General features: G+C 38.5%; 2 pseudogenes; both read right to left on the bottom strand.

Annotated features, from left to right (window-relative positions):
* Positions 1-10,976: 10,976 nt before the first annotated feature.
* LOC149212850 (NAD-dependent protein deacetylase SRT1 pseudogene) lies at positions 10,977-16,996 on the bottom strand (annotated as a pseudogene).
* Positions 14,674-15,714, bottom strand: LOC149212851 (putative E3 ubiquitin-protein ligase ARI8 pseudogene; annotated as a pseudogene).
* Positions 16,997-17,960: the final 964 nt, after the last annotated feature.

Below are 17,960 nucleotides of genomic sequence, written 5' to 3'. Positions count from 1 at the left end.
CCAAGGGTGAGAAGGAATTGGCAACGGAGTGTACAAGCCTAGTTTTCTATTGTTGGGCTTGCTTTTGGCACACATGGCACACCCTCTTACATATCTAGAAACTGTCTCATTCATTTTTGGCCAATAACAGAACCTTTGCAATTGTTTTACTTACCCAAAGTGACCTGATATCAGAGAAGTGTGTGCTTCCCTAATTATCTTTACCCTCTCAGTTTGTGGAATGTAGAGTTTCCCACAATGGTATAAGACTTGGTCCTTCATATGATAGTCCAATTCTTCTACTCTTTTGCCTTGACTCAAAGTTGCATATACATCTTTAAAGTCCATATCCTGAGCATATTATTCTATGTAGCTTTCATGTAGCACAAAATTATGCTTAAGTATGGTAGATGCATTTATAATGGGTCTAGATAACATGCTTGCAACCTTGTTATGTATGCACTTTTTATATCTGATGACTAAATGAAACTGTTGTAGAAAACCCATCCATCTGTAATGTCTTGATTGCTACAACTTATTTTGGGAGTGTAGGTATTGAATTGGTTGTTGATCAGTATGTATTACTGTCTCTTTTCCCATTAAGTAATGTTTCCAATTTTTCACACTCTGAACTAATGCATACAATTCTTTATCATATGTAAGATAGTTAACTACTGCAGGATTAAAAGTCTCAGAATGATAACATATGGGTTTACTGTGCTGTGTCAACACTGCTCCCATGGCATAGTCACTGGCATCAGTTTGGATCTCAAATGGTCTTTGTAGATCTGGCAGTGCTAATACAGGTCTTGTACTAATCTTTTCTTTCAAGTTCTCGAAGGCTTTCTGATATTTGCCTCCTCACTAAAACACCTTATTCAATCCCGTTAAAGCATGTAAGGGAGATGCAATTGAGGAAAAGTTAGAAATGAACTTCCTCCAATATTGTGCTGCCCCTAAGAAGCTTCTCACTTCTGTAGTAGACTTGGGTTTAGGCCAGTTTACAATGACTGCCACTTTAGAGGGATCTATTTTCAATTCACCTCCCCCTACTATATGACCCAAGTAGTTTAGAGATGTTTTGCCAAATTCACATTTTGAGATTTTAACATAAAGTTTTTCTCTTTTCAAAACATCTAATGTCTGCTTAACATGCTTTAAATGTTCTTCCCATGTTTTACTAAAAATCAGAATGTCATCTAGATACAAAATAACAACATCATCAAGAAAAGCTCTGAGTACATCATTCATTAATCTCATGAAAGTAGCAGGAGGATTAGTTAAGCCAAAAGACATAACCAGCCATTCATACAATCCCTGCTTTGTTTTGAAAGCAGTGTTCCATGCATCTTGCTCTGCAACTCTAACCTGATGGTATCCACTATGCAAATCCAGCTTGGTGAAATAAACAACTTCTTTTAATTAATCTAAAAGATCATCTACGTGAGGAAGGGGATAATGATTTTTTATTGTTATCTTATTCAGTGCTTGGTAGTCAATGCACATTCTCCATGAGCCATCCTTCTTTCTTACTAAAACGATTGGTGACCCACATGGTGATGTGCTAGGTCTGATGAACCCTTTCTCAAGGAACTCCTGCACCTGCTTCTTGATTTTAGCATTCTCTAAAGCAGACAACATGTACATTCAAATGTTCGGCAACGGAACATCTTGCTGCAAAATAATATTATGTACTATTCCCTTTTTGGGTGGCAGACCTTTAGGTTCTTGAAACAAGACATCACACTCTGAAACAACCTTTTCTATATCAGCTTACTGATCAACATTACAACCCTCAAATACATTGGTTTTATCAAGTTTCTTTTCCTTTACAACCATCAATAAGAACTGTTTGCATGAATTTATCAATCTTTTCATCTGTCTTCAGTTTACTAGAGTATAATTATTCTTGAGCTTATGAGCTCTTACAAAGTATTTGATTCCATCTTTAACAAGTAGATACTTGTTCTCAGCTCTATAGAAAATAACCTTTCTATCATACAAGTAAGGGCTTCCTAAAACAATTCCACATATATCCAAAGGAATTATATCTAACTCAACCTCATCTACAAATGCTGACCCGAAGGAAAACTTGAGTTTGCACTGTATAGTCACTTGTAGTTGTGCTTTATCATTCAACCATCCTAATGGGTATGGATTCTTATGAGGCGTAGTTGCTAATCCCAATTTCTTTACAATTTCTTCAGAAATTAGATTTACTTGTGAGCCACTATCAAACAAAGTATCAATCTTTTGATTTTTTGAAACAAATCGAATATGGAAAAGCTCATGTCTTTTTCTCTCATGTTCTTCATCAATAACAGATTGAGCAGAATTACTAGTAGATGCTTCAGAATTCTTACCTTTTATACCTGTTGCTATAATGATTGTTTCATCGCCCGAGTCTGAGCCCAAATATTTTTGAATAGCTACAACAGTCTTCTTCCTCTTTCCCTCAGACTTCTTAGGTCTTAGCTTTAGATGCAGAATCCAATAGTGCTCATCATCATGCCCCTCCTTTTTACAGTGAGTCCATGAAGCTTTGCCTTTCCTTGCAGTGTTAGCCTTCCTTGCTTTCCACTTCTACTCTATTTTATCCTTGCTCTTGCTTATAGTGGGTTGGGATAGTCCCCCAACTTCTGGATTTCTATTCTTTCCTCTAGCTTCTAGATGAGTAGCTTGTATAGATACCTCATCTATACTAGTGGGATTAAACATGAGGATGGTATGCCTAATCTAGTTGTGTAGACCACCAATGTACTTCAAAAGAGTCTTCTGTGAGTCGAGTGAGATACCCAACATCAATTCTCTCTTTCTGAACTCTTGAGTATACCCTTGCACACTTTTCCCTTTCAACTGCTGAAGAGTTTGACAACTCATCGTGGCTTGTTGCATGTAGGCCAATGGATAGGACTGTTTTCAGATTGCAGCAACAAATTCACTCCAAACAGAGATGGTCATACCATGTTTTTTCATATCAGCTTGAGTTTTGCCTTCCCACCAAACCAAGGCAGTGCCTCTTAGGCGTAGGCTTTCCAGCTGAATCTTACTCTTGTCTGAGTCTATGTTCTATACCCTGCAATACACATCAATTTGTCTAATCCAATTGTCCAACTTTTCAGCAATTAGCTCTCCATCATATATAGGAAAGTCAAATTTAACATCTAGTTTAATCAAAGAATCTTTCTTATTATGCACGGGGCTATTAGGAGGTGTGAGAAAGCTTTCCTCTTTCCCCTTTCCTTTTGAGTGGTCATGGGAATACCCTGCAATACACATCAATTTGTCTAATCCAATTGTCCAACTTTTCAGCAATTGGCTCTCCATCATATATAGGAAAGTCAAATTTAACATCTAGTTTAATCAAAGGATCTTTCTTATTATGTACGGGGTTATTAGGAGGTGTGAGAAAGCTTTCCTCTTTCCCCTTTCCTTTTGAGTGGTCATGGGAATGAGACTCATCTTCTTCTTTATCTTGTTAAGGACCTGGTGAATCTTCATCCTTGTGCTTTCTAAAGTCCCTATACATTTCTTCTACCATAGAATTTATAGCTAGGAAGCTCTCTATGAATTGAGGGTCTGGCCCCATAGAACCTTCCTCTGACATTGCCTTCCGAGAATAGACTCTCCGAATTTCAGAATTAGTTTCCACCAACTCTCCTTCTCGTAATTTGAGCTTTGATCTAGTGAGCATTCACAGCTAAACCAACACAAGCTTGTCTAACCTTACAGCGTAAGGCTTTGATACCACTTGATTTGATAATCACCCTATGAGTGACATCGGTTGAAGATTTATTAAATAAAGGTATTATAGACTCATGTGCTGGTGTGTGTTCTGTGTTATTTAAGCAACAGATCGATCAGATTGCCAACACACATACATTTAAATGGAAAGACAGTAGAGAAATATAGTGAGCAAACACAAAGACACAAGAATTTTAATAAGGAGTTCACCCTATTCTCCAGGGCTACATATCCAGTCCAGCTTTCAGTGGTGGCCTTGTTTTATTATGTCTTTAAGCAAAGAATTACAATGCAGGGACTCAATGTGAGTTCTCCTAAAGCAATTTTTCTTGGTAGGGTGGTCCCCAGATTTCCCAAGCCACTTGAGTACATAGACTTCTTCTTCCTACCAGCTTTGTGACCTTCTGGTCTACAGTGGAGAGCCAAATGTGGTGCTCAGCCCAGACAGATCCTCTATGGGATGGCTCAGAGGTCTCAAGCCTCTGGTGCTCAATGCTGCCTCTGGTCAGCTCGGCTCTCTATCCTCTTTCTACTCTTGCTTCACTGTCTTCTTTCTCTCTGTATTCCATCCTCCTCTCAAGATTCTGGTCTCACTGTCTTCTTTCTTCCTCTCTCAGACTGTTCTTTGACTTGACTGTGTACTTTTTCTTGTTGTTCATGGCTTTGAAGCCATTCGAACCCATGCCTATTCATTTCCTCTTTTGCCTCTGTCAATTCACCTTTTGCAGCTGCGCTTGGAATTCCATGTTCGACGTCATCATGGATGCTCAGGGAGTAGCCACATGTCCTCCTCTAAATAGTGCCAGCCTACTTTTTTGGTTCATTTCTTCAGTTACGTCATGGATGTGCTTTTCCTCCACCATGGCGGTCAAATGGATTCCAAATCCCCCTAAAACACGGCATGTTCCTTCATCGATTCTACTACCTCCATCAGGCGCGATCTTAGCCATCCGATCTGGCTCCCCCAGATCCAACATCATATGCAAGTTTCGCGCCGTTGACTTGCCCGACGGATAGTGCGCGATCTACGGCAGTTTTCTCTCACCTTTGCTTGCCATGTGTTAATCGATGTATGGGATCGCTCCAATTTCTCCAGAACCGCTTATCGTTTGAGGGCACCTCAATCAATACTGCTGGTTTTTTGGAGCGCGGGTCCTGCCTTGTCCTTTATCACTTTTTTGCTTTTTGCCCGTGGTTCTCCGGCTCCTGACGTGGCCGATTGCTCGAGGCTCCTCCATTTTGGCCCTGTTCGCCCAGCGATGCGCGATTAGCACTAAGCACTAATCACACATCAAAATCAACCTCATTTTCCCGATCCAGGGCTCCTAGGGGCTACTTTGACCTCCTTCGCAGTCTGCATGGGCCTCGGTCAGCACGCTTTGACCGAGGTCCTCGTCGTTCCACACTGGCTGCCATTGCCACTAGTTCAGTGGTGTTTTTTGATCGCGGTTGTAAATTCTTTAGAGATTTGTCCCGACCTGATATAGTCATGGTTCTTTGATAGTATTTTATGGATCCCATTCGGATGATGTGCATTATTGCATCCATTTAAAGCCAGTACAGTTTCTACTGCATTTATGGAAACAATTCAAAAGCTACATGGAAACCCAAAGATTATTGTAAGCGACAAAGATCCCATTTTCACTGAAAATTTTTGGACAAAATTATTTTCTTGTCTCGTTACACAGTTAGGTCATGGCTCATCTTATCGTCCTCAATCTGATGGGAAAAATGAGATAGTAAACAAATGTTTGGAAGGATATCGTCATTTCTTTGTATCTAATAAACAAACACAATGGGTCAAATGGTTGCCTCTGGCTGAATGGTGGTATAACACTTCCTTTCATACTGCAGCAAAAATTACCCCATTTATGCCACTTTATGGATATCATTAACCATCCATCACATCATATTTAAGTGAAAATTCTAAGGTTCAAGCAGTGGAACATCACATTGAGCATCAACAACAAGTTCTCCAACTCTTAAAGGATAACCTCACATTGGCGTGGTATAGAATGAAACAACATGTAGATAAAAATTGCAGCGAAAGAAGTTTTGATGTAGGTGACTGGGTATTCCTACGATTACAACCATATAAACAAATGTCCCTCATGAAAGCTAAGAATGATAATAAATTATCACCAAAGTATTATGGTCCATACAAGGTGTTGCAAAAGATTGGTACTATCGCATACAAACTGGAGCTATCGAAAGCAGTCACAGAAACAAGAACTCGACAGCTATGAAATCGATCAATTTCAGAGTATCTCATCAAGTGGAAGAACTTATCCGCAAAATATTCCACATGGGAAGATGATAAATTTATACAGAAGCATCTAGAACTACTCAAGCGTTGAGGACAATGCTTTGTGGAAGGAGAAGGGCATGTTAGGTCCCTCTAATACTAGTGATTCCCCATTACTATTGTCATTGTATCCCTTATTGTTATTATTGTGCCCCTATTGTCCCCATATTGTTATTAGTGTGCCCCATAGAAACCCACTATTGTTATTGTTGTGCCCTTATGTTATTACTGTTATGTTGGCTTGATTATATTGTGACCCCTTAGACTCCTATATATAGAATGTAGGTTTAGTCATTTGTATTATCTGAGAATTGTTCATTTGTGTTGTTAGAGCCTAGATTGACCTCAGTCTGAAGGAAGGCAATCCAAGGATAACCACAAACCAAGCTTAACTTGGTAGCTAGCCCTACGAGGTCGGGAGAGGGTTCTCTCCTTATGAATCTTGGTTGAAATGACTAGATCATGAATCAAGATTTTATGCTAGGTATAGTAACTCTAGGGTTTTGATTGATTTTGTTGGTTTTGTGCTAGATCATATGGAGCTAGGCAATTTGGATTTGGGAAATTAGGTCAGAATGTAGGGTGTTCTATGGGGTAAGGTAGGTATAGGCTTTGCTACTTGAAATAAAGTGAGGTGGGATGTCTAAGACTGGTGAGGAGCTAAGGAGGGCATGTGAAGATCATCTATCCTTCTCAAACAACAGGAAAACATAAAGTACTGACTGGTTTCCCAAGGTAGAGCAATGTAAACAATGAATTCTACCTATCTATTTTGATATCATTCAGTTAGAAGCAGTGGAATAGATTGTGGCATACATAAAACATGTCAAAAATTGATAAGAGAATAAGAAACTATGAAAAAGAACCATACCACAAGTATCCCATAAAAATAGCTACAAACCCTTTTAATTTCCTTGCCAAACTGCTTACAATGATGTACAATATTGTTCAGAGCATCCAAGTGAATCCAACCCTTGCTAATGACAAAGAAAATACATAATATAGACATCAAAACCACTCATCCTGACCATCAAGGGTCGAATCCATGAGAAGAGGGGCTATTACAACCATTTCCAAACATGGACCAAGAATATAGACAGTCAAACTACTTGCCTCTATAAGCATGGAAACTAATTCATTAGCCTCAAAACCACCTCTAACTAATGAATCTACCTTCTAAGACAATTTACCATTACATTTACATGCCATGTCATCAATTACATCAGTGAAATCATCCATGAGGAGAGAGAAAGTGAATTTACAGTGAAAACAGGTGAAATTTTGATTTTCTAGGCAAACTAGTCAAAAGCGCAACGCTACTTTCCACCTGCTTTTGGAGGCCTTACCCTTAACCAAATTGAGCTCAAGATAGCTCATTGGAAAGGTATTCAAGTCTAGCTTCTAGAACAAGTTTAACTTTTGAATTTGGAGTCATTTCCCCCCTCAAACTTGAATCTCCCAAGACTTATTTTGTGTGTCCAAAATGAGGTAGAAAGGTCATTTTTGGTAGTTTTTGGACGTTTTGGTGACCCAGATTTGCTTCAAAACTTCTAAAAATTTCCAAGGTGCATGTTCTCATCCTCCTAAATCCAAATATGAAAAGCTTTTTTCCATCTTATGCTCCACACCGGCATTGCGCTTCTGGGTCAGTTTTCTGTGTTGAAAATTTCAAAATTTGAAGGATGCAAAAAGTCTCCAAAACTTGCCCAAATTTCACATGGGACACCACCATCAGCTGCTTTGATGGGATAGTGAGGCTTCAGCTAATATTTCCAACCTATCTTGCTCTTTCTTTCCCTTTAAGGCTCTCCTCATCCTAGCTTTTAGCTTCCTAATCCTCATATTGCAGATTTTGTTGTAGGCCATGTAATGGTAGGCCATGTGTTGAAGCATCTTCTTATCCCTGTTGTCCTTCTCAACCAGCCCTTCGAGATGTATGTTGATCCTCTCAAGTCATGTTTCCCTATCATTCTCAATTTCTTGCTCAATATGAGTAAACTTGTGTTAGGCCCATATACTACTAGTGTAACCCCTTATTGTTATTAGTATAACCCACTTATTATATTGATGTACCCATGTAGTGCCCATATTGTTACTATTGTGCCCCATAGAAGCCCATTATTGTTATTATTGTGCCCTTACATTATTATTCTTATGTCGACTCTGATTATGTTATCACCCCTTAGACTCCTATGTATAGAAAGGAAGTATTTTCATTTGTATCATCCAAGAATTGTTCATTTATGTAATGTAAAGGAGGTTTCCCCCTCAAAGAGGCTGAATTCTAAGGCGTTGATCTATCTTTCTATCTTTTCTTGAGCTGGTTTCATAACATTTGGTATCAGAGCTTTGGATTCTATGGTTTCGCTGCTCCAAACAGGTCATCGTGGCATTTTCGCTATAACTTTTTTCTGTGACGTTTCAGAAATAACAAAAAAAACCCATTTGAGAAGAAATTGCGCTGAACCGTGGGCCCAAATTTCAGAGATTTTTGCACGATATTTACGGAGATATGATCTGAGGAAGTTGGTCTTTTTGTAGACTCCTGAATTACATTCAAAACAGGTAACCTGGGGAAAATCATCATAACTTTCTCTCTGGGGATCGGATTGAAATTTCGTAAGAAGGTACAGAAAGAGGACGGACTTTAGTTTCTTGTGTGTGTGTTTCAGATTCAAAGGTTGAAACAGTGACTCATGGCCCGTCGTACAAGTTCGCTCTGCTGAACCAGTCTAAAAGAAAGTCACTGTGGGAGATTTCACATAACTCTTCCTTGGAGAATCCTATTTGGCTCAGACTGGTGGCATTAGAAAGAGGACACAGAGGGCTACTATAATTCACAATTTCAGAACTAGAAGATTTGAAAGTACAGAGTTACAGTGGTTTCAAGGTCGAGCTCCTAAAATCAATAAAAGGCAAGATGAGGAAGTTTGATGGCAAGGATCCGGTAAATTGGATACTTCAGATGGAGCAATATTTTGATCTACATGGTGTACAACTGTTACAAAAGGTATGTATTGCATCTTCATATTTAGAACCGGATCAATTTTATGGTATGCAGGGCTTTGTTCTCGTAAAAAACTTGTTACGTGGTCAATTTTCACGGAGGAAATGATAACACATTATGAGGATACAAAGAGCAACACCTTCTTTAGAGCAACACCACAACAATTGGAAAGAGTAAAAGGGCTTTGTGACATAATGGAAAGCAAAATTATGGAAACCAGGAAGCATACCCCTCACAACTATAAAGATGGAAGTGTTGTTTCTCCCAGCCTTCCACAACCTACAAGGGTTACACCACAACAATTGGAAGAAAAAAGAGAAAAAGGGCTTTGTTACAATTGTGATAGCAAATTCACTAAAGGTCATAGGTGTGCTGAGAAGAAATTATTTTACTAGAATATGAACAGGAGGAGGAAGAGGATCAAGAAACATCAAAAGAAGAGGATATACGCCAGGACACCACCCCAGAGAAAGAAGAAATGAATCAGACCATATCTTGTAAAGCATTGGCAAGAATTAACACTCCTCAAACTCTCAAGATAGAAGGACATATCAAAAAGAAAAAGGTGCAAGAGGTGAAAGATCACATCGAGAAAGAAGAAATGAATCCAACCATATCTTGTAATTCAGTGGACGAAATTACCACTCCTCAAACTATCAAGATAGAAGGACACATCAAGAACAAAAATGTTCAAGAAGTGAAAGATCACATCGAGCATCAAGAAATGAATCCGACCATATCTTGTAAAGGACTCGAAGAAATTTCCACTCCTCAAAAGATAGAAGGACATATCAAGAAGAAAAAGGTTCAAGAAGAGAAAGATCACATCGAGCATCAACAACAAGTTCTCCAACTTTTAAAGGATAACGCCACGTCGGTGCAAAATCAAATGAAACAACAGGTAGATCAACATCGTAGTGAAAAATGTTTTGATGTAGGTGATTGGGTATTTTTACTGATACATCTCAAGCAAGCTATTTATGAGAAGGAAATGTTGGCAATACTACATGCACTTAAAAAATGGCGACCTTACCGAATGGGAAGACTCTTCAAGGATGAGGATGTGGAAGCATTATTTTGTGCTATTTATATTATCCAACCAAATTGGATAAACGAAGCAAGGGATGAATGGAAGAAGGACGAAGAAGTATGGCCACTTATTCAAAAATTGCAAAAGATCCCAATTCAAGCAATATTGCCAGAAATTGAAGAGGAAGGAAAAATCATATTGGAACCTGGAGCAATCATAGAAACAAGAACCCGACAGCTACGAAATCGATCAATTTCAGAGTATCTCATCAAGTGGAAGAACTTACCCATTGAATATTCCACATGGGAGGACAAGAATTTTATACAGAAGCATCAAGAACTACTCAAGCGTTGAGGACAACAGTTTTTGAAGGAGAGGGGCATGTTAGGCCCCTATACTACTACTGTAACCCCTTATTGTTATTAGTATAACCCACTTATTATATTGATGTACTCATGTAGTGCCCATATTGTTACTATTGTGCCCCATAGAAGCCCACTATTGTTATTATTGTGCCCTTACATTATTATTCTTATGTCGGCTCTGATTATGTTATCACCCCTTAGACTCCTATATATAGAAAGGAGGTATTTTCATTTGTATCATCCAAGAATTGTTCATTTATGTAATGTAAAGGAGGTTGCCCCTGGGAAGAGGCTAAATTCTAAGGCGTTGATCTATCTTTCTATCTTTTCTTGAGCTGGTTTCATAACAACTTGACATGAGCCTCTTTAGCCATTTGCTTGTTTGCTTTAATCGTTTGCAGCTCCATGAGGACTTGCTTGTCACTCAATTGTTTGTTTCCCTACTCTAAATATTTCATAATAAACTTGGCTCTCTCTAAGTTGTCCACAAAGGATTGTATTTCAGCTTCTCTCTTAAATGATGAGGTCTTTGATGGTGTTTTCATCCTAAGCCTTCAAGTCAATAATACCACTTCCATGATTACTGAAGTGCTGTTGTGGCTCCTCATGCTCAATAAGGTCAAAATCTCTTTCCTGCTCATCACCAAGATCTTCCTCTTGCATCTTTTCATTTCCTTTTCTCAACTGCTCAACCTGACCCTGTTTTGTTGATGTAGAAGGAAAAGCCCCTTCCACAACTTGTGGAGCAAACATTTGTCTGTGGGCTGATGATGAAGGCAAGGCCCCTTCCATAGCCTGTGGAGAAAAAACTTGCCTAGAAGCTAGAAAAAGTCTCCTTGTGCGTCTCTGATATGTTAAATATACTGGCACCTCAGCAGTTTTGGTTTCCTTGGCTACTTCCCTTGTTTATACATGGCTATAAGGCCCACCTTCTTCTTGATGCACTGGTGAAGGGATCTATGGACCTTCGAACATTTCATGAGCAATGAAAGTCTCCCATGGAATGTTAAGAAGGCTAAGCTAGTGTAGAACAATGATTTTAATCAAAGAGTAATGATAAATGTTGTTCAACTACTGGGGGTATTATTTCCTCTATACAATATGTGCCATTTTCTCAATGTTTCTAAACATGAAGTAAGGGAGATTCAACATATTTACTCTAGTGAAATGCATGAGGAGTCTAATATGATAGGCATACAATTGGGAGAACCCACCTTCACAAGTGAAGTACTTGATAATAATCCTCATCAAAGGAACATACTTGTTTTCCAAAAACTTAAAGGGGAATAACTTCTTCACTTGATTTTTGTATTTAGCCTTGATATAGGGCTCGTAGTAATCCTCATCAAGATCATGACCCTTGTACCATTTTTCACCCACATTAGGAATTTTAGTGGCCTCTGAAATGACAGTTGATGATATTGTGAAGGTTATTCCGGCAAGTGTCACCTCATTGTTATGCAAATGAGTCACAAAAATTCTGGCCAACTCGTGGTGAAACTAAACTCTCTCCACCATCTCACAAAATTCAAAACATGCTTGATGCCTGAAACAAGAAACTGCAAGTGGGCAAGCCTGTAATTCCCTCAAGCTAGTGGGCTCCTCTCTGATGATTTTTCCTCCTTTATGGGGCTTCCTCTGTTGTCTATGTCTCTCCATGGAGCTGTCACTAAGTGTCTCTTCTTCATACTCATAATCACTGTCTCTTTCCATTTTTTTCCTTTGGCTTTGAACAATATGGTTATATATGGATAGTTGTGGATAACTAATGTGGAGGAATGGAATGGGTAGAGTGTATGGATGAGGGGGTTTGGGAAAATTTGTGTGTGAATAGGGTTTAGAGAGAATGTATGTGGGAGTGGGGTTTAGGGAGAGTGTGAGTGGAGTTTAGGGAAAAATAAAAAAATTGGATAGAGTAAGAAAACAATAGTAGAGTGAGGATTTCAATTCATGAGACAATTTGTAGAAAAACTAGGGTTTTTCCCTAGAAACTAGGGTTTAGATTTTGGGAGTGAAAAATCACAAAAACTTGATGTAAAAACCCTAAACCACAAGAGATTTTGATGTACTTACTTGAAAAAGAGGTAAACTTGGAAAATTTGAGGTGAAATTGGTGTTTTGAGGTGATTTGGGGCTCTACTAGACAAAGCGCAGTGCCACCTACAGGAGTGCAGCGCCGACCTGAAAGCATAGCACCTGTGCATTTTTATACTGTGAAAATTGGCTAGAAGCACAACGCCGACTAAAAGCGCAACGCCCCTCTTAGAAGCACAGTGCCACCTCTCAGAAGTGCGCGTTGCTCCAAAACTCCAAAAACGCAGGACTTTTGCTTTGTTTGCTCAATAACACTTGAAAATCGACCTTTTCTCTCTTCTTGACTCTTTAATCTTCAATAATGACACAATGGGATGAAAAATAGGAAGATGGGTTTATATAGTTTCACCTTTTGATTTTTTGTTTGTGAAAACCCACTTTTATAATGTCTATTTGTCTTTTACAATGCTCTGTTTTTCATGCTTGTTTCTTTTGCTTGGCAAGTGAACTGATGCTCAAAATCACTTGATTTTTGCAGTGGCGGATGCTTGGCAACATCACAAGCTTAGGAGGAGCTTGGGAACAAATATTACATATAGAAACAATAAAATTACATCATGAAGAAAGATAAAAAAACAATAATACTCTGTTTTCACCTCAAAACAAGTTTTGAGGTGAGAACTACATTCAGCTTCTCAACTGATAAATTATGATTTTAATAATGATTATTAGTTTCCTCATATCCTTGCTGATAATTATTTCCATGAAATAATTGAATTTGACAATGATAGAACCCTAAAACCTAAAGACACCAAACCCTAAGATCTAATAAGATAAACTGCAGAGTAAATCATGAACCAGGACTGAAATATGAAGGAGGATCAGAAAGTACAAAGTATGAGGAGAAAATCTGGATGTAAACTCTACCACCAGTGAATCCATGACCTAATAGAATGGCTTAGCAGTATGGGACTCCTACCATGAGATGCAAAAGAGCAAATTTTGTTCATTAATGGCAGTGTGAAGACACTAACACTAGCATTAATATGTTATCACTCAGAATGAACCTCAAGGCTGAGAAAAGGCAACTTTGAGGTAACCACAGAGCAAGCTTTAGGTTTGGCATCTAGCCCTACCAGACCAAAGAGGGCTCTCTCTTTGCCAACAAAGTGTGGCTACAATAAATAAAATCTTAGGGTAGTTATGGAGTGCGGGGATTTGTTTGAAAAGTTTTGGGTCAAAACAACAAGAGAAAGAATGATTTGGACTATGGAGTCGATGCTAGTTTCTGTCGGCAACCTTGGGGCAAATTAAATGCCATGTTTAGCCAGATAAAGATGTAAATGAGAGAAGGAAAAAGGAGAAAAATCCCGCTTCCCTGCAGGCATCAAACATGGGATGGATCTGTTGTAGTAGTTTTGGACAAAAGTGAAACACGAGGTTGCTCAACAGAGCATGTAGCAAAGGATGAATTCTGCAAAGACAACCATTACAACTAACAGCAAAATCATCATGAAAGGAGCATCATTATAGATGAATTCCTAAAATATCTCTTAGATAATGCTAAAACAAAGCAGAAAAGCATAATGTGTAAATGAATTTATTAGAAAAACATACTGAACATTTAATCACCGTGATGAATCTCAGGTCCAAAGGGAAGAAAACTGCTTTATTAAAATGATATTCAGGAAATTTTACACAGTGCCAAGCAGCCTCTCTGCTGCCAAAATCGAACCTCTATTTTTTACAAATAATCCTATATATACTAAATTACAATCTATTTTTATTTCCTCAACATAAATAGGAAATAATAAAATAAAATTGATAATAAAACCTATCATAAAACAATATTATAAACTAATATGCAACTAAAATCCCAAACTATCCCAAGAACCATGTGAAGTAGTTTTTGAAAGCCCAAATTATGTGAAATTTTTCCAAGTGGATTAATATTACTATATCTTCTCCTTCAGGTGTGGAACCATATTCCACAAAATCTGCCCTTTTGACTGCCACCTTGCACCTGCACGAATTTTGGAGTTGTTTGATCGATCTGCAGTTTTTGTCCCTCCTTGGATGTTCTCTAGCTACCATTTGTAATGCTCTTACTTTATTTGCTCGCCTTCTAGTCTTATCTTGTTTCAATGATGAATATAGTTGTTCTGCTCTCATAATAATATTTTTTGGATTTCCTTCACATCGAGCTGTTTCAAATGCAAGACTTTCTCGACAAGCCCCATCTATCAATTTCCATGTTGGTTTTGTCTGCCCATTGCTCATAATAATGGGTATATCTCTCCAAGGAATTTTTGGCCATCTCTCTATTCTGACTCATCATAAACTCCTTCCTATTTTGTAGTTTCATATCAATTGCATGCATAAAAACCACCTGTGCATTCACCATACTCTGACCAAGCACCAAGGCATAGCCAGCAAAATTTGAATTTACATGGAGGTGTACAAGTAATATGCATACAACCCTGATTTTTCTCAATTGGCCGTTTACACTTTGGGCAAGGCTTTGAATTTGCCAATATCCAGTTCATGTTTTCTGATTCTGTGCTATTCTTCAAGATCCACTTTTCAACTGTTTCACAGTCTACTGGGCGGTGAGCTTCCTCACAGAAATTCCAGCAAAAGTTATGTGTGCATTTGCAGATAACATCATAAGGGCCACTTCCCATAACAAAGTCCACACCATACTCACAGCCAGGAGCTGGACACCACTTGGTCTTTCTATTGTCCTCAACATATGATCTCAAAAGATACCATGTATACTTTGTTCTATCTTCATCAGATACTAAAGAAAGGACCATATCTTCACCCACAGCAGCACTACATGACGGGTCTGGACATCGTAAAGTAAGACATCCAAAACCATCATTTACTGAAGTATGAATGTAGCCTACCCAACACGCATTACAATAGTGATGGCCACAATCAGCCACCTTCATTCTGCTACGGGGAAAAACTCGAATCATATCTCACATAACAACTCCTTTTCATATTGTCTAAGCACCACAATAGGATTTTCCAATAATCCCACATCCGTTCTAACCTTCTCCTCGTTTTCAAACCATTCATCATTGACCTTACTAACACTCCACTTGAAGTGACGCAGAAGAATTCTAACCTCCACTGTAGATATAGAAAGCACTGTAGAAACAGATGCTATAGCTTGCTTTTGACATTGAAGAATGTCTTCCTTTTCTTAACTGGTTAATGTCATTTCCATAAACTGCACTCCCATCTAGGAAGTTCTTATATTAAGGTATTCTCTTTGTAGAAACTAGTAGGAACCTCTTTATTGTTATACCATTACTTGTCAGGACCACTGGCTTCAATGCAATATACTCATGCTTCACTAGGCTTGTGACAATGGCATAATCGGTAAATGTTCTTCTGGACTTTGATATTAATTTTCTCTCTATAGGAGAAACATGTCCACATGTGAAGACCTCAACAGCTCTATTCCTCAAACTTTGTATTACATTTTCTAATCCATAATCAAAATCTTCCATTGCATCTTGGGATTCCATGGGGAAATCTAGTTCAACTGATGAACAACCATAACCCTTGCCAAAATTAAGTTTCATGGATATTATGAATGATTTTTATCTAAGAGTCTCTCTTATTAGTAAAAAGGGTTGCTTCTTCAGTACAACAATTTTGAGATCAGGTCTATCTGGAAAACTAACCTCCACAGATTTGAGAAAAGGTAATGGTGCCTTGAATCCATCCACACCTGGAATCCTAAGTTTTCACTTCAAGGCCCTTTTTTTTGAAGAAAAGGATAAAGTTATATGAACACAATCCACTCAAACAAATGGAGGTATTTTCAAATTTAAACACTTCATAACACTAGCAATGACCTGGTCCACTTGACCATGGATCACCAAAGCAACTTTCTTGTCCTTTGGAGTTGCCTGGAGATTAATAATTACAATCTTGCCACGAGTTCGAACTAATTTCAAAGGTAAGTTGCAAGCATGAGTTATTTGAAGGCTAGTTCCCAAACATATTACAAGATCTGTAATTTTGTAGTGCTTCTCTACAGGGTCTATCTGTTTTGGAGGCAATGCATCCTCCCAATCAAGAACTGTGTCCTTGATTTTACCCCCTCAATTTAGGTCAGAACAATGTCGTCCGGTCTCTTTCAATCCTATAGTCTCCACTTCGAAGTCCCGTATATACTCTTTTCCACAATATGAACAAATTTCTCTAAAGGAGTTCCCATGTAATTCAATAAGCTTCTCCCTTGGTATACTAGATCTCAGATGCAGTCCATCTATGTTATGACTAATGAAAAACTTCAAGAATCCAACCTTCTCTAGTTCGACCAATGCCATATGCGTAAGACCTGACATTGCTCGATGAAGTGAAATTTATGTTTTTGGAAGTGGTTTTGCTTCATTCTAAAGAGTCAAAATTCCTGAGGGACCATGAAAGTTAGGAATGCCACATGAAGTAGAAATACTAGCTCCAGTAAATGCAACCAAGTGCTTGCTCTCTTCAATGAGTTTTTCCAGCTTCTCTATATCTCTTGAAAAGTATGGTGCAAAAATTGCCAAACTTCAAGATTGAGAAGAGAAGAGTGTGAAAGAGTTGTGCACTTTTTGGAGTCCTTCAAGTTGGCGTAGCAGTCATAGTCCCCTGGAGGATAACCATATGTTCCAGCGAAAACACAATTACATTTACCATAGCATATGAGGCATTACTTAAGGCATTTGTTCGCTAGTCCAACCAACTTACACTGCACATCACAAAGCATTGGAAAGTTGTGGTATTACAACCAAAACCTTTTGAACAAACACAATTTCTGCAGGTTCAACGATCTTACTTGCACAGTGTTCTCTCTAGAACCTCTAAATGAATAATGTTGCAGCGGTATCCCTTTGGCATGATTACGATTTTTCCTTTCATGTGTAACTTTATCCAATAAAGCATCTCTAGTTATCTCCTTCACACATTCTCCCCTTAGTGAGAACTTTCACCCACAATACCACTGTCAGCAATGTACAGTGTCCTCTGCACAAATTCATGGATATCTCTTTCAATCAAAGTAGAACGAGCTCACCATATGCTGAGATGAGGATTAGCAACACGGCAATAGACCTCAAAGGCTATGTTCTCTCCTTCACTATCACAATCCATCCACAAAACCAGCCACTGACATCTCCTAGTTTCCTCTGGATCGTTCAATACCTAAACTGTTGCACAGGAGGCCTTTGATTCAACCATTCATTTGGTCATATCTTCTGATCCGGGAGCCTGTTTATGGAGTATGATATACCATTGGAAATCTCTTTCCGAGCTACTCCTAAAGAAAATACTTATGGCATGTTTTGCACTGAATATCATGTGCATAACATCTAACAAAACCAAACATAATAATATCACATGTTGATCCCTGGTGATAGGCTGCGAAGATTGGAACTAACATGTGTAATGAAAAGGAGGTTTCCCCCTTAAAGAGGCTGAATTCTAAGGCATTTA

This window comes from Pinus tabuliformis, chromosome 1_1 (assembly GCF_031772625.1).
Source record: "Pinus tabuliformis cultivar Carrire ecotype Pingquan chromosome 1_1, CPIR1, whole genome shotgun sequence".
NCBI lineage: Eukaryota > Viridiplantae > Streptophyta > Pinopsida > Pinales > Pinaceae > Pinus > Pinus tabuliformis.
This window is presented reverse-complemented; position numbering and strand designations above follow the sequence as displayed.